The 27,640-nt window shown below is 37.7% G+C and overlaps 1 protein-coding gene across 1 annotated transcript in view; it reads left to right on the top strand.

The window, feature by feature from the left end:
- trbd (ubiquitin thioesterase trabid) overlaps positions 1–9,240 on the top strand; it is a 203,313-nt gene extending 194,073 nt beyond the window's left edge. The window contains exon 11 of the mRNA XM_090385535.1: positions 8,644–9,240. The gene's annotated coding sequence lies outside the window, so the exon portion shown is untranslated. The remainder of the gene's footprint in view (positions 1–8,643) is intronic.
- The last annotated feature ends 18,400 nt before the right edge of the window (positions 9,241–27,640 follow it).

Here is a 27,640-nt window from a genome sequence, read left to right as displayed (position 1 = left end):
AAAAGCTTAAATAATATTTAAGAAATATTTGAGAAATTTCTAGAATATTCAAGAAAAGTGTGGAAGACTCCTGAATATGGTAGAAGATTCCTGAATTGTAATTGATTCTAGAGTATTTTAGAAAATGGGAGTGTTGTTTCAATATTATAGAAGATTGTAGATGATTCTAGAGCAGGGGTGGGCAACAGCCAGCCCGCGGGCCAAATCCGGCCCGCGACGATGTTGAATCCTGCCCCCTCGGTAAATGCATAAATATAGAAAATCCATACATGACTACACTCGCCGTAAATGTTCGGCTTAATTCGGTTCAATCAGGAATCGTGGCCAGTACAACAGTAACCAAGTGATTCTACGCAGCGTCAAAGAGTTATTTCCTAATTATTATTGTAGCATCGATCGAACGAGTTCCTTTGGGTTTGACTTCTTATTGAAAAAAATAATATTGGTGCGAGATATTTTATGTTTTATGCCTTTTCTAATTATTACAATTTTTAATTTAATATAATTTATAGCCCATAAAATGAGCCAATTAAAAAAAAAAAGAAAAATTGATGCCGAATGCCGCATTTTCAATGATAATTGGACATTCAAATATTTTTTTTAATAATTTGGTAATTCAAGTAATATAACATTTTTTTAGGTTCTGATTTTTTTTATTAAATTGTTCAATCTATTCCGGCCCGCATCATGATGCGAAAATTTCATTCGGCCCGCATCACAATACGAAAATTTCATTCAGCCCGCTGACGAAAAAAGTTGCCCACCCCTGTTCTAGAGTGTTTTTCAATAATATAAATTGAGGAGTAAGAGCTGTAACTTATTAAATTGAGCACCTGTCATTCAGTAATTCAGTTTGATGTAAGTTTTCTGTGCTTTGTGCTAAATATGGCAAGAAATAAGGAACTGAGTTTTGAAAAAAGAAGTGCTATTATAACTCTGTATAAAGAAAGTTATTCCACAAGAATTATTGGCAAAAAAACTACGTATTTCTACTATTTTCATTATGTAGCACAGAGCGGAACAGAAAGTAAAATGACGAGTTAATTAAACTAGGTTTAATGTTAAATACATACATACGATAAACAGTAAAAACGGAATATGTAGATACATGCAGTAACCAGTAATACAAAAGCTTTTGGGCTTTATGTTGCCTATCAGTTAACCGTTGGATTGAAAGTTTTGGGAATGTAGAACTTAAGAACGTGCGTGGCAGTCATGTACAGTGAACTGCGTGATGCAGCAACTAACTATTGGAAGTTGAAGTCTGTGGTTGTGATGTATGGTAACGTTGCCACCGTTTGTCAGTCGTGAAAATGGTTGCTTCAATAATAGGATGAATGTGACATCCTCTGTTTCTGTTGACAGAAGTATTAGAGCACGTGATGTGCAGTGACTCCAACCAGGCACAGTGCTGGTAATGGCAGACCGATCAACAACCATGACATTGCGGCGTGGGTCAACTTCGTGTCGGGTTGACCATAAGTGCTCAGCAATGGTCGAGTGTTCTATGTCCACTAAGCAAATGGCTCTTTCTTGTTCTGAAATATGTTTGCCGAGTCTTCTGCCAGTTTCCCCGACGTAGCAGCTAGTGCAGTCACAACAAGAAATGTGGTAGATTAGTCCACTCTGTAGTAAGGTGGGAACCGGTGTTTTCACTCTGGAGATGAGGGATTGTAGTTTCCTGCCTGGGAGTTGTATGCACTTTATCCCATGAGATTTCAGGACCCTAGAAACCTGATGTGAAAAGTTTTAGTATGGGATAAAGGCTCTCACGACAGAGTCATTACCTTGAACGGTCCTGCCAGTTGCCACGTGGTCACACCTACTTAGGATACTGGTGGGATAGCCACATCTCGTAAGGTCTGTCTTGACCCTAGCAATCTCAGTGCATCTCTCATCTGCAGAACTAGAGTCCAGGCGTGAGTCAACAAGGTTCTGCGCAGTGCTGAGAAGATGGCTGCGTGTGTGTGCTGATTGGTAGTTGGTAAATTGGCCAGCACACATTGGCTTGCGATAGACTTGTTCTCAGGCATGTGCCCTCAGACTAGGGTGTCCAAGTATGGTAGGGTATTACCCGACTCTAGTTCAATTGTGAATTTTATGAAGGGTGATAGAGAGTTAAGGTGGTCTAAGAGTCTGTCGCCTGAATCTCTGGGAATAACTACAAACTCATCATCCACGTAGCGACATCAAAAGGTAATGGGATCTGGTATACTCGTAAACGCACGACCCTCTAATTCTTCCATTGCGATGTTAGGTATTTCATTTAAAGGAGTATAAACTATCGTTTGATGATTCAAGGAGTTTAAAGGACAAATCACAATTAGGATACCCCATGTAACAACAGAAGCACAAGATAGGACCACAATTCTGATTTCTAAATGCAGTCAATGATTTATTGCACCTGAAATACAAGCTGAGTTCATTAGGAACAGAAAAACTCCTGTGTTTGCATCCACTGTAAAACTAGCAGGACTTTGTGGTTGTGTAGTGGTCCAAAAGCCCTTATTAAAGTCAGAAATCAAAAGAAATGGTTGGCTTGTGCTAAGAGCCATCAACATTGGACAATTGAAGAGTGGAAAAATGTACTATGGACAAATGAATCCAAATTTGAAATTTTTGGATCCAAGTGTAGAGTTTGTGAGATGATCAACTGAGAAAAAAATGATGCCACATTGTTTAGTGCTTACAGTCAAGCACAGTGGTGGTTCCATCATGATCTGGAATTGCTTGTTTTTCTGGAGTGGGTGACATCATCAGAATTGTAGTAGTAGCAATAGCAAATGATGCAAGAAAGCAAGCTTATATAGCATCAGACAAAAAAAAAAAAAAACACCTATCCGTATTCTGCAAGAATTTGTCTGGTTCTTCCTTGAATTTATTCAACCCATCCACTTCCACAACAAAAGATGGAAGCCTATTCCAACAATCTACTACCCACTGGCTGAAGGCAAACTTCTCCACATCTATCCTGCAACCATCCCTTCTCAACTTCAATTTATGCCCCTCCCCCTCATGTGTGTAGTGTTAGCAAGTGGAAGAATACCATTAAAATTCAGCCTAATCAATCCATTCAAGGCTTTAAACACCCCAATCAGATCTCCCTGCAGCTGCCTGGTCTCGAGCCACTGCAGTTTGCAGAATTTAAGCCTTTCTAGGTAAGAGGCACCCACTCAAAATGTGGCCTAACCATGGTCTTACACAAAGGGATAATCGCCTCCTTATCTCTGCTAGCAAAGTATCTGTATATCATCTGACAAAACACCATGAGCTGTACTGGCAGCATGTCTACACTGTACAGAGAATTTCATGTCTGATTGAAAAATTACCCCCAAGTCTTTTTCATTTTCCACTACCCTGAGTGTGGTTCTAGATAGTTGATTAAGTTACTGAGTTACTGCTACCCATGTGCAGTACCTTGTATTTGTCATTGTTAAATTTCAACTGCCATTTCTCAGCTCATCGACCCAATTTTCCTAGATCTTGTTGCTGTAGCTCATCCTGGTGACTGTCGTTAACCACCCTGAAAAACCTTTGTATCACCTGCAAACGTGGTTAGCTCACTATGGCCACAGATGCCAATGCACCTAATAAATCCCCAAACAAACAAACAATCTGCAAACTTAGACATTAAGCCCTGATATACCTTCATCAATATTATTGACAGATGTTGAAAGCAACAACGGCCCCAGCACTGAATCCTGGGGAGCTCCACTAATAACATTAGTCCATGAAGAGCAGTTCTCGCTGATAACCACTCTGTCTTCTTCCACTTAACCATCCCTTTATTCATAGCAGTAACTTGCCCTTAATGCCACATTGCTCCAGTTTGTTCAGCAGTCTTTTATGTGCAACATTATAAAAAGCCTTCCTGAAATCCAAGTATATGATGTCAAAATTATTTAATTAATTTATTTATTATTTTTTTATTGAAGGAATTTTAAGAAAAGAAGGCTATAAAAACATTCTTGAACATAATGCAATGTCCTCTGCACTTTGGCTTTGTGGAAGAAATTTTATATTACAAGACAAAGCACTACTCTAATCTGTGAGGGAATTTCTAGCAACAGGAGGGGATATTGCAAATTTTGGTGTGGCCAACCCAATTGCCTAACTTTAACCTGTTAGAGCTTTTATGGGATCACCACCCTGACCGTCAAGTCTGAAATCTGCCCATCTTCACAAAATTTATGGGGAACCTTGTAGATCACTTGGAATAAATGTTACTCAAGATACTTATAAAATTAATCACCAGAATGCCACATCAGTGTAAGGCAGTGATAAAATCTCATGGAAGGTATTTTAATGAAAAATCAGTATAGTTGCAATATTTAATCATTTCACTTTGTTTTGCTGTAAATCTTTCAATGCTTAATAAAAAAAAATAAAAAAAAGCTTAAAATACTTTGTAGTGTGTTGTGTTTTTATATTAAACTTTACAAAATCATAGCTAATTTCAAAAAAAATTAATGGAAACTTGTCTTACACTGTGATTCTAAACATTTAGGCAGAACTGTATACACTCCTTATAATAATATTGCATAGGATTAGTGCAACTCAGTTACTCTTGAAATTTCCATTTAATGGTTGTTATGTTTAAATAGGAGCATTCTTCTACACACCACTTTGCTGTTCTCTTAGACAAAATATAAATTGTCACTCGTTTGGCATAGTTCTGGTAATAGAGGCCATCTGCCAGTTAATGAGAAACCAATATGCTTCAAATAAGCTGTCATGGCAGTATCTCAGATTTTTAAATTCATAGGAGAGTCACCCTTTGGTGAATCTGCTATGAATCTAATTGCATGCATTATCTATTGAGTAATGCTGTGATTTAAAAAGATATTAGCAACTTGAACAGAATTGTGGATAATGGTATTTGTCTCTAAATTAGGGCATAAGACCAAGCTTAATCAATCTTTAGAGAGAATAGAACATTCCCTGTGATTGCCCTAACACAATAATGCACTTTAAACCTGCATCCCTATTTAAGTTTATCACTTATTTAGAAATGTCTTTCCTTATTGCCTGACTTTTCTCTGAAAAAATCAACCGAAATTGGGCCTTCTCTATTCCAAAACACTGTGGCCATAATTTTTTGTGATGAACTAGCAATTCAAGGTTTTATCCCAGATGGATATGTCCATTTCGTAGCTTATCTTTATATAAGATACAGGTCTCATCACCTGTTATTAGGCCTTTAAAAAATCTTTGAAGTTATTGCATATCTATTGCTAGCATATCTTCCTGTAATCTAATGTCTAAAATGGTTAATAAATCTCACTTTGAACACCCTAGTGCTTCATTGCATATGTGATTGGCGCCTCCATAGCTAGGTGGGAAGGAGCAGCAGTGCGTAGCACACGCTTCTTGATTAGACTGGGGTTCGAGCCCGTCACCACCAAATACGGGAGGCGCCTCCGTAGCCAGGTGGGAAGGAGCAGCAGTGCATAGCACACGCTTCTTGATTAGACCGGGGTTCGAGCCCGTCACCACCAAATACGGAGGATGCGGAAAGGTCAGGAATGACCACCACATATCCCGGAGCAATATGGCCTTAGTTGCTAATGCTCCTAAAAACCAAAAATAACAAATAACAAATAACCAAATACGGAGGATGCAGAAAGGTCAGGGAATGACCACTGCATATCCCGGAGCAATATGGCCTTAGTTGCTAATGCTCGTAAAAACCAAAAAAACAAACAAACAGCATATGTGATTATATCCTGTCATTTTGGTATTCTCCCCCTTGACTGGGCACAAATATTAGTGAATCCTTTAAAATATGGAAGCCATCTACCGACTGCTTATGTTAGTAGTATCGTGTTGGTATACTTTCTTCAATTTTTAATGAATCCTGACAGCTGAGTTTTCTCCTGACTTGAAAAGGAATTCATATCACTGATCATTGGTAGAAACAGACATCACTCTGACTGTTCATATCTGTAATAGACAGTTCATCAAAATCTCCCTTTAACATTGACTCATAATGGATCCCAGGCCACACTGGGATACCAGGAAATGAATGTGCAGACTGCTGCAAAACATCCATCCAACCCAGCATCTTCATGTTTTTGCATTCCATATGTTGATTACAGATCTAATATACAAAGGATATGTAAAGATGGACATATATATGGTAAGCTCAAATGGATAATAAGCTATTTCAAATAAAACCAGCACCACAGTTATGGACCTCTAGTTTCCATGCAAACAGAAAGGAAGTAATCTTAGCCAGAGCACGAATCAGTCATAGTCAGTTGATTCACCTATTTTTCCTCACAGGAAATGATCCTCCACAGTGTATGCATATGCACTGCAGCTGTCTGCTCACAATGAATCATATTGTTGTTGAATGTACCCTATACAAACATGCTTGGCAACTCTCATTCAGCTTTCCTCCAATCTAAAACCTTTGAAACTCTCATATCATAGGCAACGATGGTAATCCCACAGAGTTATTCTGCTTACTTAAATGAATAAAATTATATGATCATTTCTGACTTTTCCATTTTCAGCACAATATGGCCTAAGCAACAACAACAACTCAATGCTTTTGGCACACCTTTTTCTCTAAGTCTCTCCACAACAGCAGATGATTTATTATTTGGTGCTTGTTGAGTTTGAAATTTTTTGGCATATTTGTGAACAGCAATTACAGAACATGATCACAAATAAATAATCATATCTGTTAACACAAAGCAAAAATAAAGAGATTTGCAGTGGCTCCTCTGATATCAGTCAAACAAATGCCATACTATAAACAGCAAGTCAATTGTCATGGAACCCTCAACTAAGTAACAAACATATCAACACCGCTAGTATGTACTTGACCACACTGGTTACTCACCACTGGGTAATTGATATGATTCACATGGAGTAGAAACAACACTGTTCATTTTGGTGTTGATATATATATATATATATATATATATATGCTTTGTACTGTTTAAAGCCCATTTTACAGTCATATTTTTGTGACATAAATTTGAACATAAAAATGTTTTTACCATATTACATGGTTTTGTAATTTATGATTAATGTTTGATATCTCGTGAATGGCTTCTGTGGCTGAGTGGTCAGGAGTGGGAGTGCAGTAACCACATATTCCTTGAGTAGACTGGGAATGTAGCAGTCTTCCTGACTGCTAAGTACGGTCTATCTGCCAACCCACACTGGACCAGCATGGCAGATTATGGTCCATTTCCCTCAACATGAATTGTTGAGGAGGCTTCCATCCTGCAGTGGGTTGATAATGGCTGCAGTTTATTCTTTTTTTTTTTTTTTTTTTTTTTATCTCAGTAATAAATACTTTTGAGACCAATTTACAGGAACTTTTTTTTTTTTAATTGTAGAATATGTTTTTACATTTGTTCTGCACAGTTTTGAAATGCCCCATTTAAAAACTTTCCAAATTTAATATATTACAATCAGTAATTATAACAACCAGAAGTGGGAAAGATAGAATTAAAACTTATTAATATTCTCTTATACGTGTCTACTGGTGGGTAAACATTGATAGTGTGTAATTTTATGATGCGTCTACTCAGTGTCCACTGTTTTGTCCCTGTGTAAGTTAACCAATCTGTTGTTAGTAGCCATAGATGCTTTGCCAACTGGGCTAGCTGGGTGGGTAAAGTGCCTGCCTGGCAACCCAGAGGCTGCTGGTTTGAATCCCGCCTCGGGCTTGGATATTACGATGGCGTCGTACTGTCTGGCTGGACCGACCTCACGGCCATGATACACGAAGGAAACCAGGAAAAACTGGTTCCTTCGTGTATTGCTCACATCATATGATAAAAAAAAAAAATAGATGCTTCTCATATTATTCTTGCATAATGACTTTCAGACCACACATTATAGATGCTCTACATTAATATTTATTTTAACGGCCTTTTTAAAAGTTTATATTTCTTTCTACAATGGAAATAGATCCTATTAATTGTAATCCAGTATAACCTCATAAATCTGGCATCCTCAAAACAGCACATTCAGAATTTTTGAAACAACATTTTTTGATGATTATGCATATAGCCTTAGTATTCAGGAGTAATTTTTTATTTTTATTAGATAATGCAGTATCTCTGATCCCTGTAATCTCCACAGAATGTTAGTCACTAGCATTAAGCCAAAATGTCAAACTATATTGCCAGATTTCTTCAGTGAATAAATGTATTTGCCCAAAGAATTAAGGTTGCTGTATTTGAATGCTGCCTCTAGTATAGGTGTAATAATTGTCCAATATTTTTTAATATGAGGTATGAATGGTGCAATATGATTTCAGCAATTCACCTTAAAAAATAAATACACACTGCTGCACCACTAAGTACCGTACAGTGAATTAGTTTTGAATGTCTTACAAGATGAATGATTTTATACATTGCAAATACATAATAATAATGACATACAGTCTGAGAAATATGCAAAACAGAAAGAAATTATTAACAGAACGTAATGCATAAATTGGCACCTGTAGTGTTTTTTTTAAGTTTGACCAGCAAATTTTCCCTCTGCCCTTGTAAACTAGTCTTGTAGAAATATTCAAAATATGTTCCTGATTTTTGAGATTCTGCTATGCTTATAATTGAGTCAATGAGCACATGAATTTGCTTTTTGTAATGATAATTTTACTTTTTATTTCAGGATGTACATGTATTATTGTGACTGAATTCCTGGACAGGCTGCTCAAAGGCAGTCCATCCCGTCCAAATATAAACCGTGATAGTTACTTTAGCATAAAGTGACTAAAAGGATAAATATACAAGCCTCCCGCAGAGTATATTGTACAGAACATATTGTCAAGATAATTAAATGCAGCTAAAATACTCTGGGTTGTGCTTTGCAAAGATTTAAAAGTAGCAGTTATTATTTAGAGCATATAGTAGTCATTCTATATTATTAAATATCTGCATTTTCCCCACCCCACCAATTGATTTCCTCTGAATCTAGGTTTGAATTTGATTTGATTTGATTTTTAAATAATGTTTGTTATCAAAACTTTGTACTACTCTGTCATTAATTCTGTGCACCAGAACAAAATAGATCATATCTGGGAACATTTACAAGCAATCATAATTCTATGATGAAATTTATATCATGAATGATCTTCCATGTACAGAGAAATCGCAGAAACATACATAAAAGCAGTCTAATAAAATTTCTTATAACTGTACTTAAAACTATGCAAACATTCCTGTAAAATGATTTTTGTTTGTAAAATAGAAAAATTATTGTAAAAGCACACCCATTTTGTTTTAAATTTAAATACATTCTGCTTATACCATTCTTTTTATCATAAGGAAAACCATTTATAGAAATGGTTTAATAACCCATAATTTAGTCTCTGGTATAATTATGTTAGTATAATTCATGTTAAATTTATTCTTAGTATGGTAGAATATTGCATCAAACAGTAACACATTTAAAAAGTTAAATGACAGGTGCAGAAAAAATTGAGAATTATATTGGTTGTAACAGAATGAAGAAGCTGCTTAAGAGGGGAAAAATGTTAAAAATTGACTAAAACCAGTAGCAGCATTCATAATTGTATCACATAATTAAAACCTAAATGATCATGGTTTTAATAAATGAGTTCATAAATTCTTGAGTAACTGAAATATACAGATTGTTTTAAATGTTAATATCACTTTCTGTTTTCAGAATTAGATCTTTCTGTATTTGTTATTAATTCAAATGAAATACAAATTTGCTGATGTGCAAATGGCAATATGTTTCTGTAGCCAAGGTTTTTGTGTGTTCCTCCTTTGTTGGCTTACATGTACTACTTTTTAAGAAATGCTTTCAATTTAATGAAAACAACTAGGGAAGTTTCATTAAATTATTTCTCTATTTCATTTAAATTATGCATTCATTTTCTCCACTTTTTTTATGAAAATTTAATATAAAGTTTTTAACCATTCATATGTAAATTATGTCAGCAGAAAATTTATTATTCATATTCTCCTCTTCTTATCATCATTATTATTATTCATCATATTATTCATCTCAAAGTAAGCATGTTAGGAAATAAAACATTATAAGAGAAGTTAAGGATGATAAAGTATTTATTTTAAAAAAATGCATTTTCTCTCTTTTTCAAATAAAAAATAAAGTTCTTCCTACAGATTACTTCATGGCACTTTCCAGATGTCCTCAATTTATTGGTATGTGAATGTATATCATATATCAAAGCTGTTACTCAGGAATTTCTTATTTTAGCATAGCATTTCAGAATCAAATGTTTACCTTTTTCGTTCTATTAATCTTTCAATATGAATAAGAATTTAAAGTTTAATGGTTTTCTACTTACCTTTTATGGGTAATCGAATAAAACTACTCCCAAGAAATCATTTCTGGCCTTAACAATTTATATTAACGTTGTTTACAGCCTGAGATGGCTATATAGCATTTGTTAATCACTTTTAAAATACACGACTGATTAGCTGAAAGATTTGCAACATATAAAACCGGTAACACACACGCACTCTCTCTCTCTCTCTCTCTCTCTCTCTCTCTCTCTCTCTCTCTCTCTTAGTATTTAAATATGGAATTGTGTAGTCTATCTGAATACTTCATTCTTTAATTGAATTTTTATTATTTAGCAGAAATATGAACAAAGATATTTAATAAAGAAAATATGCATTGCAATGTAATAAATTTTAAACTATTTTTTTTTTTTGTTTGCTAAATGCCATGTATGTATTGATTAATTGGAGAAAGAGGGATAATAGTAATCTGTTCAGATCCCTTTTTGCACTAATCATTAAAAAGGAAAGTGGAAAGCCATATAGACTACTTTAATGGGATTCCCTACCAGTAACTTCATTCATCCTCTTTTTTTATAAAGGCAATTCATTCATTGTAGATAGGCATTTAGAAACTTTTTCAAGGGCAGTTGAATGAGCACATCTCGATATTGTGTGTTTAGTGAAATAGAGAATATTATCTTCTTCTGTTTCCTGAAATCCATTGTGAAAGAACTGAGCAAGGGATTATCACGTTGAAATAAAAGTGTGATTTCATGTTGTTATGCTATGCATGTTAAAACAATCTAACATATTTATTGCTGAATACTGTAAATACTAGTTTTATGTGATTCTAGAACTATCGTATAGTTTTAAAAAAGCACAATCTGTAAGTCAGAAATTATTTTTGTGTAAATTCAATCATGACAATATCTCTTCATATGACTAAAACTTATGTTGTACAATGTGTACATATGGATTGTAGGTAAAGTTCTGGTTTTTCATAAATTACTATAAACAAGTCATTAATACCTGTATGCTAAGACATTTTTGATTGAACTTTGAAATTAAAGATAATCATATGTTACAGAAGAACTGAAAGAACAATAAATTCAGATACAGTATAAAAGTTTATCTTCAATTTTCCAAGTGTAATTCTTAATTTATTTGATAGCAATATAAATTCGTCAGAAAAATACACATGCATGTGTGCGTGCTTGCACACACACACACGTTTGCAATACAAAAATACAAATTCTGTAGATTTTATAAAAGTGGTGAGAAAATTAAGAAAAAAATCATAATTTTCAGTAAGAAGTAATGACTAAATAGACAAAGATAGGCTGTCTATTAATGAACATATAGTATGCTAATTTGTTTGTAGACATGATAGGATGAGAATGAATTTACAATTTTGCATTGTTTATGAAGTTTTGTTGCATTTTCAATCCTGTGTTAAGATTACATTCATTGTATGTGAAACATTGATGAATTAATCAGCACTTATCACTGAATTTGATTTCTACTACAGATAGTGTGCAAGTTTAATACCCAGTATAAATTATGTTCAACTGAAGTTAGCTTACTTTCCAAGGATTAAGGTTTTTTGATTTGGATATAAAATAGTGATGGGGACATTTTCCTGTTGAATTTCAGTGATCAGACCATGGCTATTCAAAAAAGTACTAAACATGGGAGTGTGATATATACCATCTTTCAGTTCTGCTAAAGGAATGAATATTAAAAATATTCTAAAAGAAAGGAGTAGAAAATCATCTAATTTTGGGAAAATAATTTGCATATATTTGCCCAGGTTATTGAATTTAAATTATAAAGTGCATATAACATATGCAAGAACATTATTTCAATGGAAAGCCAAGTTTCATAAAACTATTTCTTAATTCATGTCAGTTTTAAATTTTTGGCCAGTGCAGCAAAAACTGCAGTCTTCCTTGCACCATATGTCATTAATACTCTTTAATGCCCACTATTTTATATGCTATAATCTGTGACATTTAATTTCACTTTACAGATGCCATAGTACTAGCTGTTGTCTTAACCTTGGCCTATAACCCTATATGCTTAAAACTTCTTTCTATTACTTTTAACTTTACAACACATTATAAAACTTTTGCAAAATAAAACTTAAAATAGACATTTTCTTATGGTCTCATTGAATCAAACCTCAAAATGGGGTTATTACCCTTGCCATGGGGAAGCAGGCCTCTATTACTGGGCTTTCATTTAATGAAATGTTAACAAAATTTTAAAAACCATATTTACATATTTGATCTCCTCTCTCAACGATTTACAGTTACTTTTTGTATGCATAAGATCTTTAAATAAATAAAAGTAATGTATGTTTTCATTTATGTATAAAAAACATAAAATAAAACTTATTTACATTCACTTTTACTCTACAAATTTTTTTCCTTCTGAAGACGAATACATCTTGAAAAATCTCATATGTTGTGAAAGCAATTCTTGAATGTATGTCACAGTACTGGCTTGAAGTTTTGCATTGACAAAGATAAATCACATATCCAAAATGTTTCAACCAGTAATCAAGTGTGTATGACATTAAAAAGAATTTAGTGAGTTAATTTTTAAATATGAAATTCAGCAACTGAGTTTGCACACATGACCAACTAATTTCTGATCCACTTAGATTACAAGTATTATAGACAAGTTAATAAACTTCCATCAGTCTATACTGAAAATAATGTTATCTGCTTTTATAAAGCATTCTAATGAAAGATATTGCTAATAACCAACTAAACACTAAAATTCAAGCATTGCACATAAAGGTATTGCTAATTATTGTTAAATATACTTGTTTTCTCATTGATTAACAATGATTACCCATATCTTTAATTTGGTAATAAAATATTTTATTCCTTTTTTTTAGGGTCCATAGTCTAATGAAGGACCTCATAATGTCACTCAGTTGTCTATCTGTCCGTCCGTCTGTCACAGCATTATCTCTGGAACATCTTAACCTATTGAGTTGAAATTTTGCACGGGTTTGTACATCATGTGGGCCAACATAAGGCCATATTGATCATTGACAGAAATTTGTCTGAGAAATGGGGGGACAAAAATTTTTTGTTGACAACCTATAGCTTATTATACACTGTTAAAAAGAGCTCAACGAGTAGCTTTAAAATATACTGTATTTCTTCGATTCTAAGATGTACTTTTTTCCCCATATAAATGTCTCTAAAAACGGAGTGTGTCTTACAATCCGGTTTTTTTTTTTTTTTTTTTTAATTTTCCCATGCTTTGCACAGTACCACACATTTTTATGTGGAAACCCCGTCTCCAAGTTTGACCGTTATCACATTCTCCAATTCCATTGGAGAATAAAGTGGCGTGAGTGATTTCACGTGCTTTCAAAGTGTGAAGCCACCGTTATTTCATTAATTTTGATCCCTTATTGCACATTAAAATGTCAAAAAGATTGCACTACGAAGCTGCATTGAAACGAAAAGTTGTGTATGCAAAAGAACATGGAAATAGAGCTGCAGGTCAAAATTTTGACATAATGAAGTAAATATTCGTCATTGGAGAAATGGTAGCAATTCCATATTTTCGGGCAAAGCAACAACCAAGTGCTTTACAGGGCCTAAGAGGAAGATTTCCACAAGTCGAAGCTGTGATATGTTTTGTAATGGAGATGCATGCAAAAGGATTACCCATCACTCGACAAGCCATGCAATTGAAAGCCGGAGAAATTGCCGTCCCTCAGAATAGAGAAAATAATTTTTAAAGGCAGTTGCAGCTGGTGTGACAGACTCATGTGTCGCAGTGGATTATCATTAAGGTACCGAACATCTATCTGTCAAAAAATTCCTGCAGACTTTCAACAGAAGCTGATGACTTTCAGCAACAGGTGATGAAATTAAGGAAAAAAAAAAAAAAAAACTATGAGTTTAATCAAATTGGAAATGCTGATGAAACCCCAGTCTTCTTCGACATGCCTCGAAATTACTCAGTCAACAGTGCTAAAGAAATCAAGATTATAAGCACAGGCTATGAAAAGCAGCGTCTCACTGATGCTGTGCATCACCACTGATGGTCGAATGTTGCCACCATATTTAATTTTAAATAGAAAAACCATACCGAAGAATGAAATTTTCACAAATATGTGTATGCACAAAAAAATGGATGTCGGCAGAGCTTATGGAAGACTGGCTAAATGTGTGGGACAGCCGTCCTGGAAGTCTTCGTAACGCCCCCCCCCCCCTAGCATGCTAGTACTTGATGCATTTCGTGGACATTTGTCCGAACATATCAAAAATAAAATCTTGCAAAAACGTGACTTCGTTGTGATTCCTGGTGGCATGACTAGCCAGCTGCAGCCGCTCGACGTTTTGGTCAACACCATTTAAGGATTACTTGAGAAAGGAATTGAATCCTGGCATATCACACAACCGTCCACTGACACCTTCCGGATATATTAAGAAAGCGCCAACATGAAAATTGGCAGAATGGGTATCAACAGCTTGGAAGCTGATCCCAGAAAGAATAGTAAAGCACTCATTTAAAAAAAATTTCCATCACTAACACACTCGATGGCTCAGAAAGTGATATATTATGTAATAATGAAGATGACGGCTCAGAATAATCTGACCCCGAATGTGAATAGACTGATATTGATTCAGATGCAGATATAGATAATGATGACGTACCTACTAAAAAATACCAGTACTATTGTTAGTAAATTGAATGCTATTAGAATAAAAATATTTATTAGATTTAAGTGTTTTATTTTTATCTTAGAATTAAAGCTTTTTTACTGAAATTATGGTGCATCTTACAATCGATGGCGTCTTAGAATAGAAGAAATACGGTCATTTTAAATATTTGTAAAATTAAAAATGGCGGCACCAGACAGGAAAATGTAATTTTTGTGTCCCCCCCCCCACTCTATTTCTGATGCTAATGGAGCTAAAAATCACATTAACTATGCGTTATTCGATGCTCATGAAAGAAAAACTTCCAATTGAAATCTATCATTCGCATTGTGTTAAAATTAAAAAACCAATTTTTTATTGCACTTTGATAGCACGCTTCTTTGTACTAAGTAATTGTCCTTTTGATGAAAAAAAGGTTGCTAAATAGGTAATAATATAAAGGTAATTTATAAATTTTGTGACGAGAAGTATTAACAATTTTCAAAGCTGGAGTTGTCCCAGCAAAGATGTAATCGGCGAGCCAATGTTGAGACTGCCACAGTGGGGTGAAGTCTTGCACGGCCCTCACCTGCCAGTCACTTCACCCACCCTTGTCATTCACAACAACTGGAAAGACATAAATAGACGTTTTCATTAGTTCCTTAGTTTTAGGCCAAGCCCAGGGACCTAGAAACTTTCAGTTACCATAAAGCTCTATGGTGTACTTTATGGTAACTTCAGATAAGATTTAAAGTAATACTTCTAGGTGTACTTTAAATCTTATCTGGCAGTACAGTGGGTTAGAATTAGCAAGGCACATGAGGGAAGAAAGAAAGCTTATATAGCATCAGCCGGGGAAAAATAAAAAAAAAAAAAACACCCTTCTCATTTCACCCATCCACTTGATCCAAATATTTGTTTAGTTCTGCCTTGATTCTATTTAAGCTATCAACTTCTACAATGACAGACGGAAGTTTGTTCCAGCAATCAACACCTGGTGGCTAAAGGCAAACTTCCGCACATCTATCGTACGACTGTCTTTCCTCAATTTGAATTTATGCTCTCAGGCGATTATTCTCAGCAAGAAGAAGAATCCCATCAGCATTGAGCATGCTGAAACCATTCAAAGCCTTATACACTTCGATCAGATCACCTCGCAGGTATCTAGTCTCCAGATACGGTAATTTGCAAAACTTAGGCCTTTCTTTGTAAGAGCATCCCTTTGTTCCATTCACTAATCTTGTTGCCCTTCTCTGTACTCGTTCCAACAGTTCTACATCCTTCTTAAAATGAGACCTCCAGACCTGTATACAGTACTGAAGGTGTCTGACCATCGCCTTATACAAGGAGATAATCACCTTATTCCTGTATATCATTGACAAGACACCATAAACTACTTAAAACTTCATATCTGCCTGCACCATTTCCCCCAGGTCCTCACTATCTACCACTGTCGGTGTACTACCACACAGTTGATACGTTGCTCAGGAGTTCCTGCTTTCTATATGCAGTATTTTATGTTTGTCAATGTTAAACTTCAGTTACCAACTGAATAACTTTTCTACATCCTGTTGAAGCAGCCTACTCTCATTGTCATTAACAACCTTGCCGACCTTCGTATCGTCAGCAAACTTGAACATTAAGTCTGATATACCATCATCAATATCATTAATAAATACAGAAAACAACAATTGAACCCTGGGGACTAACTAATGACAGTCCAGGAAGAGCAGTGTCCATTGATTACCACTCAACCATCCCTTTATCCATAGCAATTTGAATCCAATGCCACACTGCTCCAATTTGTGCAACAGTATCAAAAGCATTTCTCAGATAGAAATATATGATATCAAAATTATTTTTTGCATCCAGCTCCTTTGTGACATCATAGTATCCAATCAATTTGGTCAGACAAGACTTCACCTTAACAAACCCATGCATTGCTCGAGCTATAACTGGTCTTGTCTAGATCCTACAATGCATCTTTAACCAGTGCCTTCATTAATTTCCCTGGAACAGAAGTTAAACTAACAGGTCTGTAATTACTTGTGTCGCCCTTTGATCCTCCTTTGTGAATTGGGGTCACATTTGGACATCTCCAGTCCATGGGTACCCCCCCCCCTCAGTCCAAGGAAGCTCTCATAATTAAGGCTACGGGTTTGTTTGCTGCCTCCTTCAATATAACGATAGATTCCAGTTGCCTTTCTTATGTTTATCTTCAACAATTTCTCCTACAGTTTAATCTGTTATTACAAGATTATCCAGCTTACTGCCAGAGCTTAATACACCACCTCTCCCTGAATAACTACTCATGCGTAAATGTAGATGCAAAATATTCATTCAGTTTGTTAGCTACCTGAGCAGGATCATCCATATCAAGTGGACCAATCTGGTTCATCCCCTTCCGTCTAGAGATTACATAAGTAAAGATCTCTTTTCATCCTTTGCCAAAGATTTATCGTAATCGACCTTTTTCTGCCTAACCTCCTTTGTGACTTGGTTATAGACCAGGTTATATCTATCATAGGCCTGCATGTCACCTGTTAATTTATATGTATCCCATACATTTTTCTTCTCTACCACATGTCTAAGTAGTATATCTGACATGTGATACTTAAATCGTGAACAATATTTCTTAGTTATGAAAAGCCTAGTAGCTTCCAAGATTAATTCTTTGAATGCTTCCCATTTGAATTTGCTGTTGGTAGCATTATCAGTTGGTCCCACTGTATAATAGAATTTTTATATATTACCTGGTCTTGGCGCATTATAGCCTTAGTTGCTAATGTGCCAATAAAATCCAATCCAAACCAAAGTCCCACTGTATAGAATTTAAATACTGCTCAGACCACCATAATCATCTTAATGAAAGCAAAAACCCTTCCCTTTACCCTGGTGGTAGTTGCCTCTGAGTAAATCCAACTTCAGCACACTGCCCCCTGCTGGTTCCTTTATTTGTAGATTCTTAATGCATGAAGAATCACTACTGATAATCCGATCAAAAGTATTACTCCCTCTAGTTGCCTCCCGAACATGCTGCTGCTGTAGATAATCATCCAATAAATCCACCAAAGCCCTTCTAGTGTGTGAGTGACCAACACAGAAATTACAGTCGATATCTGGGAAATGAAAATCCCACATTATAGAAACTCTGATTTACTGGCCCACTCAGGCGCCTCCGTTGCGAGGTTGGAAGGAGCAGCAGTGCGTAGCATAAGCTTCTTGATTAGACCGGGTTCGAGCCCATCACCACTAAATACGGAAAGTTCAGAGAATGACCACCGCATATCCCGGAGCAATATGGCCTTAGTTGCTAATGCTCCTAAAAACAAACAAACTGGCCCACTCTAGTTCTCTGTAGAGTTGTTTATTATACTCATCAGAGTCAGGCGTATAACACACTCCCCTAAATCTTGTACTTAAATCAAACCAAGCTCACTCAATCCTACAGTGGTCACCCATGTCAACTTGCTACACTTCCTTAGATTTTTTATGTTTCTTAACTAATAGCATAACCCCTCCTCCCTTCCTATCCTTTCTGTGCACATTCCAATTCTGTGTGTCACCACGCCTCTGATATCCTAACAATATCTGCCTTTGATGTTTTAACCAACACCTAAAATTCATCAAATTTATTTACTAAACTCTAACATTGGTGTACACACAAGTATACATGCACCTATTCCTATTCTTAGCTACCCTAACACAGCCCATGTATTTTCTTGTTCTGCAATGACTCCCTGAATCCCCTGCACTTTGTTGGAATGAGCAGGCTGCTGCTCATTCCAATAGAAGCAGTGCAAGAATTATTTTCACCTCTGCCAGCGGCTACTGTTAATAATAATAATAAAAACTCTTTATTATATACAGAAAGCACATTGCTGTATACAACTCCCTTCACGGCTACAAGCCAGGGGTTTACACAAAAGAAATCACACAACAATAAACACAAAAAAAAAAAAAAAAAAAAGCATGACTCCTGAAAGGTTTGAACACTGGGATGACGGATTCAAGGTAGTGATGAATAGGTCTCGGGCAGCGGGTTCTAAGGTTCTCTGACGCGGTCCTGGGAAGGAAGTCGACCGATTACTTTCTGCCTATATTCCTTGTCGACTGTGAATTTGTAGAGGTCGCTGTCCAAGGACTGTATGTCTTGCAGCATTTGCACAGGTAGGAACCGATCAGATAGCTTTAACCGGTTTGGACTATCGGTACGTGTATCCTCCCCAACCTAGCAGTTTTCCGACCCACCTAACTCTGCCTCTTCAGCAAATATTCTTGCACCCTTTCGATTTAAGTTTATCCCATTCCTGTAGAAGCAGTCTCTCCTGTTAACATTCTTGAGTTAATGTGTTAAGTCAAGAATATTGGTTCTGCTGATAGGAAAGAAAGGAACCGGGCAGAAACTAGTAGTGTCTACGCCAAAACTGGACAGTGTTTTGAAGCGCTTATGCCTTGAAAACCGTAAAGCTTCTTCGTCTGAGCTGAAAAGAGAATGGGAAGAACATGCAGGAGCGATAGCAAGTGCAGTAACAGTCAGCCGACGTCTCTTCAAAAATGGACTTGTAACCAGTCGTCCCAAGAAGAAGCTTCTCCTCACACAAAAAATGAAAAAAGGCCCGTTTTTTACATCGATTAATTTGGTGTAAGGAGCATGTCAAATGGATTCCCGAGCAGTGGAAGTCAGTTTTTCTCGGATGAGAAGAAATTCAACCTGCATGGCTCTGATGGGGAACAAATGTTTCTCCGTAGATGTGGTGAAGAATACCATCCAGGCTGTATGGTGTCTACAGTGAAATTTTCCACCAGCCAAATGATATGGGGGGGGGCGGTGCATTTCTGATACCTGTCTATATTGGAAGGCAAATTGTTGGCAACCATTAGTGACCATTTCAACGTACTAAGTAACTGCATCTTTCAGGATGACTGCTCCTTGTCATCGGGTGAAAAGTGTTAAGTAGCTACTTCTGTAGTGTGTTAACTTCATTTCTGCATTAGAGGTGGGACAGTAATGTTACATTTTTTACAGATGAAAAAATGGTTGGAAGAATGATCCATTACAACACTTAGCTGGCCAGAAACAGCCCGGACCTGAATCCTATAGAGAACTGGTGGCATCTTGTGGAATCTGCAGTTTGCCAGAAAGAAACCACGGACTTTCGTGAACTTCAGGAAGTCTTAATTCAGGTTTGGAACCATGAACTATCAATTGATTATCTTCAGAAATTCATCTTATCCATGCCTCGACGATGTGCTGCTGTCATCAGGACCAGAGGCGGTTTAACTAAATATTAGATTGCACTTGGTGAACTTTTCATTTTGTTTCCCATTTAAAATGATAAACTGGAGCAAATTGGTGGCTTCTGATAACATATCATCCATAATTGTCGTGTTTACCAAAACTCTTGTGTTAAGGTTGCAAATGCTCATTTTGAGAGCACCTGTCAAATATCACTTATTTTGCCCTTAATAAATATCTTTCTTTATATTTCTATTTGTGATGCTAGTCATTAATGTAACGTACCATCTTGAAAAAGGGTTAGATATGTGAAATTCCTAAGTGATGCACTTTATTTGAACACCAGTTTATATATACAGGGTGATTCACTACCAGTGCGACAAACTTGGAGGAGGTGTAGGGGGCACAAAGACGAATCGGAATCACATAGCATTGCAGGGTACGAATTGCCTTCGTCTTGTTTTGCGCAGGTAGCTTTGTTGCTCTAGCTGGGGCGTGATTTCCGTTAAATACAATTTAATTAACAATAAAAATTAAAAGGATTTATAAATTTAATTGATTAATTGCCAATACATAATTTTTATGTAACCATAAAAATTATGTAACCAATACAAATTATGGGAACAGATTTCTACTAGAGTGCTACATATTACACTATCTAGTTTTTCGTTACACCTTACGCTTTCAAATTCGAGATATAACTAATAGTATCACGTATCGATAGTACACTGGTGTGCAAAACTCAAGGACCAGCACTATTTCTAAAGGTTACAACCTCGAAAGCTATGAGTAATTACGAAGCTATGAGTAATACAGAGTTCGGTATTACTCATACCTTCGTCTCACGTGCGTGAGCAGCCTTCAGAACAGGTACAACTGTTGGAATGATCGTCCACGACGTGGACGATCATTCCAACAGTTTATTCCAGTAGTGGTCGTCCACGAAAAACAACGCCCAATGATGACCTCTATGTACTCCTACAAGCCAACAGGGACCGACACCAGACAGCCGGATCCATTGCAAACCAGCTGCGCAGGACGCAGGATATCGCGATTTACTGTGGCCAGGCGACTCCACAAAGGCGAACTGTTTGCCCGACGGGCACTACGCTGTGTCCCGTTAAGACCTGCCCATCAGAGACACTGTTTACAGAGGTACATCGAAAACAACGACTGGACAATGCGCAATGGGGTAAAATACTCTTTACTGATGAGAGTAGATTCAGTCTCAGTATCGATTCTGAACGTCAGCTAATCTGGCGACAGGTTGGCACACGGTATCTCCCCGCAAACATCACTGAAAGGGTTCGATATGGCAGTCGAGGTGTTCTCGTCTGGGGAGGCGTTACCTTGGATGGATGTAAACAACTCCAAATGAAAGGCGGTACTGTAACCGGTGCACGCTACTGTACTGAGAATACTTCCCCATGTGCGTCTGTTCCGAGGTGCCATTGACTCCCGAGTTCGTGTTTATGGATGATAACGCCACACCCCATCGCATTGCAGCTGTTGGTATGCTTTTGGAAAGTGAGGACATTGTTCGTATCGATTGGCCTCCCCGTTCCAACGATCGTCATCCCATCGAACACACGTGGGACGCTTTTGGAAGACGCGTAGTGGCACGCCTTGCGGTAACATAAAAAAATTGGAAGGGGCGCTGCTACTGCTCCTTAGATTGCTGGCTTGCAAATGTTTATTTGCAAGCCAGCAATGTTTATTATTTGTTTATTATTATCTGCACTTTATGGTTATTATTTGTTGTGTTTTCCAGATATAATCTCATAATACCTGATAATCAATGGAATCAGCCGTAGAAGTGCTACAAATGGAGTAAGTTAATTTTAGTTTTTCTTGTGGGTTTAACTAGGTTGTGCCCGTTCTTGTACTCTACGTTGTCGAATACGGATCTAACCGAGCAGTCGCCGCAGCGATAATTTAGGGAAGGCGGCTGTCTTTTAGTTAGCTTGCTACGGTTACAGATGAGTTTTTACTGGGGAGGGGATTCTCCCTGTGTAATCTGCGTTGTACTTGTACTTCAAGATACTTTGCTTACTTCCGCGAAAAAACTCGAATAATGAAATTCTCAAAGAACAAAGACTTCGATGGCCGCCATATTGCATCGGTTAGAGTTACTACTGCAGTGCCTCGTGGTCGGAAGTACTGAATGCCGCTACGAGAGCAAATCAAACTGATTGGAGAGTACGTGTTACAGTTCTTACTTCCTCAGCGGATTGTGCTTCTTTAAACTTTTTTACTTTTTTTTTCGTTGGACATATTCAAAGCCCTCCCTGAAACCCTGAAAGAGAGAACTATTCTCCTTGATTGCCACCAAGATAAGCAATATATCTGACAAGAAGAACAAATTGTGCAACCCCGTAGTCCTGCTGTTGAAGGCCGCCGAACTGGGACCTTCGGATGGGGAAATTAAAAAAAGGGAATCACTGCTTTCCCCCCAAACGCTCACTACAAGGTCTATGGCAAAGAAAAAACAAAACAGGCATGTTTTTCAAATATCTCCACCCAAGGAAGAAATATTCGGAAGAATTACTTAACAAGTACAGGTCACTGTTGAACAAAAGCCGAGAATTAGGGTTGAATTTGAAAGTGTCTGCAATGCTGCCCAGACACGATAGGAGGGAGCATATGATGAGAGCCTTGTCGATCAATTCGGCCCTGGAAAGATTGTGCAAGGCTCAAGGGGTAGAATTTTTTCAGCCTGGACTGTACTTGTTAACAGGAGAGATTGCTTCTACAGGGATGGGATACACTTAAATAGAAAGGGTGCAAGAATATTTGCTGATGCTATCGAGGCAGTGTTAGGTGGGTCGGGAAACTGCTAGCTTGGGGGCGAGACAGAGACCAATAGATTGACAGTAGCCACTGGCAGAGGTGAAAGAGATTCTTGCACTGCTTCTATTAGAATGAGCAGAAGCCTGAAAAACAAGACGCGTGATATTTCAGAGACTGCTGGGAGCCATTGCGGTACAAGTACACACATGGGTTGTGTTAGGGTAGCTAAGAATAGAAACAGGTGCAGGTATACTTGCGTATACACCAATGCTAGGAGTTTAGTAAACAAATTTGATGAATTTGAGGTATTGCTAAAAACATCAAAGGCAGATATTGTTGGGATATCAGAGACGTAGTGTCACACAGATATAAGGGATGCAGAACTGAATTTGGGGAGTACAACGTCTACAGAAAGGATAGACAGGATAGGAAGGGGAAAGGGTTATGCTATTAGTCAAGAAACACATAAAAACCAATGAAGTGAAGCCAGTGGACATCGCTGGACAGTGCAGTGTTGAGTTAGTTTGGTGTGACATAAGCATTGGGAGATCAAAATTGAGAGTAGGAGTGTGCTATAGGCCTAATGACTCTGATGAGTATAATAAGAAACTGTACAGGGAAATAGAGTGGGCCAGTAAATCAGAGAGTCTTATAATGGGAGATTTTAATTTCCCAGATATTGACTAGAATTTTGGGGCTGGTCACTCACACACTAGCAGGGCTTTTGTGGATTTATTGGATGATTGTTTTCTACATCAGCATGTTCTGGAGGCAACTAGAGGAAGTAATACTCTTGATTTGATTATCAGCAGTGATTCTTCATGCATTAAGAATCTGCAGATAAATGAACCACTAGGTGGCAGTGATCACAGTGTGCTGAAGTGGGATTTACTCAAAGAGGTAACTACCATTAGGGGTAAAGGGAAGGGTTATTGCTTCCGTAAAGGCGACTACGATGGACTGAGACAGTATTTAAATTCCATACAGTGGGACCAACTGATGATGTTACCAACAGCAAACTCAAAATGGGAAGCATTCAAAGAACTTATCTTGGAAGGTACTAGGATTTACATACCAACTAAGAAATATTGTTCAAGGTTTAGGCCAAAATGGATGTCAGATGAACTAATGAGGCATATGGCAGAGAAGAAAAATGCATGGGATACTTACAAATTAACACATGACACAAAAGCCTATGATAGATACAAGTTGATATGCAACCAAGTTACAAAGGAGGTTAGGCAGGCGAAGGCAGATTACGAGAAATCCTTGGCAAGGGATGCAAAGGAAAACAGCAAAGAGTTCTTTACTTATGTAAACTCTAGAAGGAAGGGGATGAATCAGATTGGTCCACTTGATATTGATGGGTCAACTGTTGATGATCCTGCTCAGGTAGCTAACAAACTAAATGAATATTTTGCATCGACATTCACACATGAGGAGTTATTCAGCGAGCGGAATGCCAGAGGTGTATTCAACTCTAGCAGTAAGCTACAGAATCTTGAAATAACCGCGAGTAAAGTGGAGGAGAAATTGTTGAAGATAAACATAAGAAAGGCACCCGGGGTGGATGGGATCTATCCAGTTATATTAAAGGAGGCAGCAAAGGAAGTAAGCAAACCCTTAGCCATAATTATGAGAGCTTCCTTGGACTCAGGGGAGGTACCCATAGACTGGAAATGTGCAAATGTGACCCCAATTCACAAAGGAGGATCAAAGGCTGACACAAGTAATTATAGACCTGTGAGCTTAACTTCTGTTCCAGGAAAATAATGGAGGCACTGTTTAAAGAAGCACTGCAGGATCATTTAGACAAGACTTCAGTTATAGCTCCGACACAGCATGGTTTTGTTAAGGGGAAGTCTTGCCTGACCAATTTGATTGGATACTATGATGCAGTCACAAAAGAACTGGATGCAGGGAATAGCTTTGATATTATATACTTGGATCTTAGAAAGGCTTTTGATACTGTTGCACATGGAAGACTGCTACACAAATTGGAGCCGTGTGTCATTGGAGGCAAATTGCTGCTACGGATAAAGGGGTGGTTGAGGGGGAGAAGACAGAGAGTGGTAATCAATGGACACTACTCATCGTGGACTAATGTTATTAGTGGAGTCCCTCAGGGCTCAGTGTTATGTCCATTATTGTTTTCTGTATTTATAAATGATATTGATGATGGTATATCAAGCTTAATGTCCAATTTGCAGACGATACAAGGGTTGGCAGGGTTGTCAAGGACACTACTGACACTATGCTGCTGCAACAGGATCTGGAAAGGTTGAGCAGATAGGCTGAGAGGTGGCAAATGAAGTTTAACATTGACAAATGTAAAGTACTACACATGGGAAACAGCAACCCCAGAGCAACGTATCAACTCTGTGGTACTACAGTGACAGTGGTAGAGAATGAAAGGGACCTGGGGGTGGTTGTGCAGGGAGATATGAAGTTCTCTGAGCAGTTCAGACGGGCTGCAAGAGTAGCTCATGGTGTATTGTCAATGATATATAGGAATATTTCTAGCAGGGATAAGGTGGTGATTATTCCCTTGTATAAGGCAATGGTCAGGCCACACCTAGAGTACTGTATACAGGCCTGGAGGCCTCATTTCAAGAAGGATGTAGAGCTGCTGGAACGAGTACAGAGAAGGGCAACAAGATTAGTGAATGGAATAAAGGGGTGCTCTTACGAAGAAAGGCTTAAGTTTTGCAAATTACAGTGTCTGGAGACTAGGCACCAGCGAGGTGATCTGATAGAGGTGTATAAAGCCTTGAATGGTTTGAGCATGCTCAATGCTGATGGGATTCTTCCTCTTGCTCAGAATAATCACCTGAGAGGGCATAAATTCAAATTGAGGAAAGACAGATGTAGGATAGATGTGCGGAAATTTGCCTTTAGCCAGCGGGTGGTTGGTAGGTGGAACAGACTTCCATCCCTTGTCGTGGAAGTTGATAGCCAAAATAAGTTTAAGGCTCAGCTGGACAGGTATTTTGAACGAACAGAGGGGTGAAGTGGAAGTGGTTTTTTTTTTTTTTTTTTTTTGGCTGATGCTGCATAAGCTTGCTTTCTTGCATCAAATGCCTGTACTAATGCTAATGCTAATATTGGAACAACACGAGAATTACTCTATCCAACAAGTAGAAGAGACTGACTACGCTGCAAACCTACCTTTCGAGCGCGCATTGATACAGACGCTATATATTCTAGTGTCCTTAAGAATGGTACTAAGGGCTACAATGAACCACCACCACCACCACCAGAGACAACCCAACCAACAGAGGCCAATTTACCTGGAATAATCTTCGATAAGTCCACCCTCCCCGAGGGATCCATTATGGATCAAGTTTTCGCCCTCAGGTCAGAGATAGAAACACTAATGGCCAAATGAGATTATCAAATCACTACTACTCTCAGAGGAGAAATAATTCAAATCTGGGGTAAGATGGAACTCATTTTACTAAATTCCCACATTGTAAACGAGAAGGCTCAGGCCAAGTTAGATGCCTATCAAGTAGAGCGGAAATCTAAAAAAGCAACAGCACTCCTGCTCTTATGCTGATTCGCTGAGGAATTTAAAACCCAGTTCATCTAATATAAATAGGCACCAATAACAATAAAGAAGACGCTCATAAAGGAACCACATTTGGTTGTTCTCAGGCCCATACACCTAAAATCTACAAAACCCAGTCAGGAAGTGAAACGGACAGTAATTACAGAATTGACTACAGATTTCGAAAACACTAGGATCAAGTCAATTAGAAAGACCCGAGATGTGGGAGTAATCTTAGAAACTGAATCTGGCCAAGAAGCTGCTGATATTATGAACAACCCGAAGATACCTCTACTTAGGCTCATAGTCGCGCCACCAAAGAAAAGAGGACCCTCCATTATTGTCTTTGACATTTACAAAGATTTCACCCCTACTCAGGTGCAGGACGAGCTATGCGGAAGAAATATCCAGAGAACACTCCCAGACGTCAACCCGAAGGAAATTATCACCCCAAAGTACCTTACAAAGTCCCGGAATGGAAACAGTGTAACCTGGATTTTTGAAATTGCCCCTATTGCTTGGCAAACAGTCATTCACCAAGACAGAGTTTCCATAAACTGGGGCAGCCACCGCTTCATGGAGCACGTGGCTGTACCCAAATGCTTTAAATGCTGCAGATTTGGGCACACCACCCACACATGCACCTAGGCTGCTGCTACTAGTGGCCATTGTGCTGAAAAGGGCCAAGAGTATAATACGTGCCCTAATAAAGAAAAACTGCCCGTCTGTGCAAATTGCAAGGGGCAGAAGATTCCTCACGAACACTCTATCCGTGACAACAAATGTCAGATATATTGAAAGATGAAGGGTTTACACCAATCAAAGACCGATTATGCGCCAACGTCTTAAACCATACAACACCAGAGTTCTGAAGATACTCGAAATAAATGCACAACGGGCAAAAGCAGTAGCTGAACAGCTAAGAATAAAAGCAGACGAAGACAACTTTGATATTCTGATCTTACAGAAACCATACACCTATGCAAATCAGGTCAGGGGGTACCCTCCTCACCTATAAAATTACTCAAGTCGATGAAGAGGCCCCCTGGGCTGCAATAGCAACTAGGAACCCTAACATAACAGTCACCAAAATCCCTCATTTATGCACAGCCTGGGCGGCATGTGCCCACATCATCAGCTC

The sequence above is a fragment of the Mastigoproctus giganteus genome, chromosome 11 (genome assembly GCF_048544385.1).
Source record: "Mastigoproctus giganteus isolate SK-2022 chromosome 11, ASM4854438v1, whole genome shotgun sequence".
NCBI lineage: Eukaryota > Metazoa > Arthropoda > Arachnida > Uropygi > Thelyphonidae > Mastigoproctus > Mastigoproctus giganteus.
This window is presented reverse-complemented; position numbering and strand designations above follow the sequence as displayed.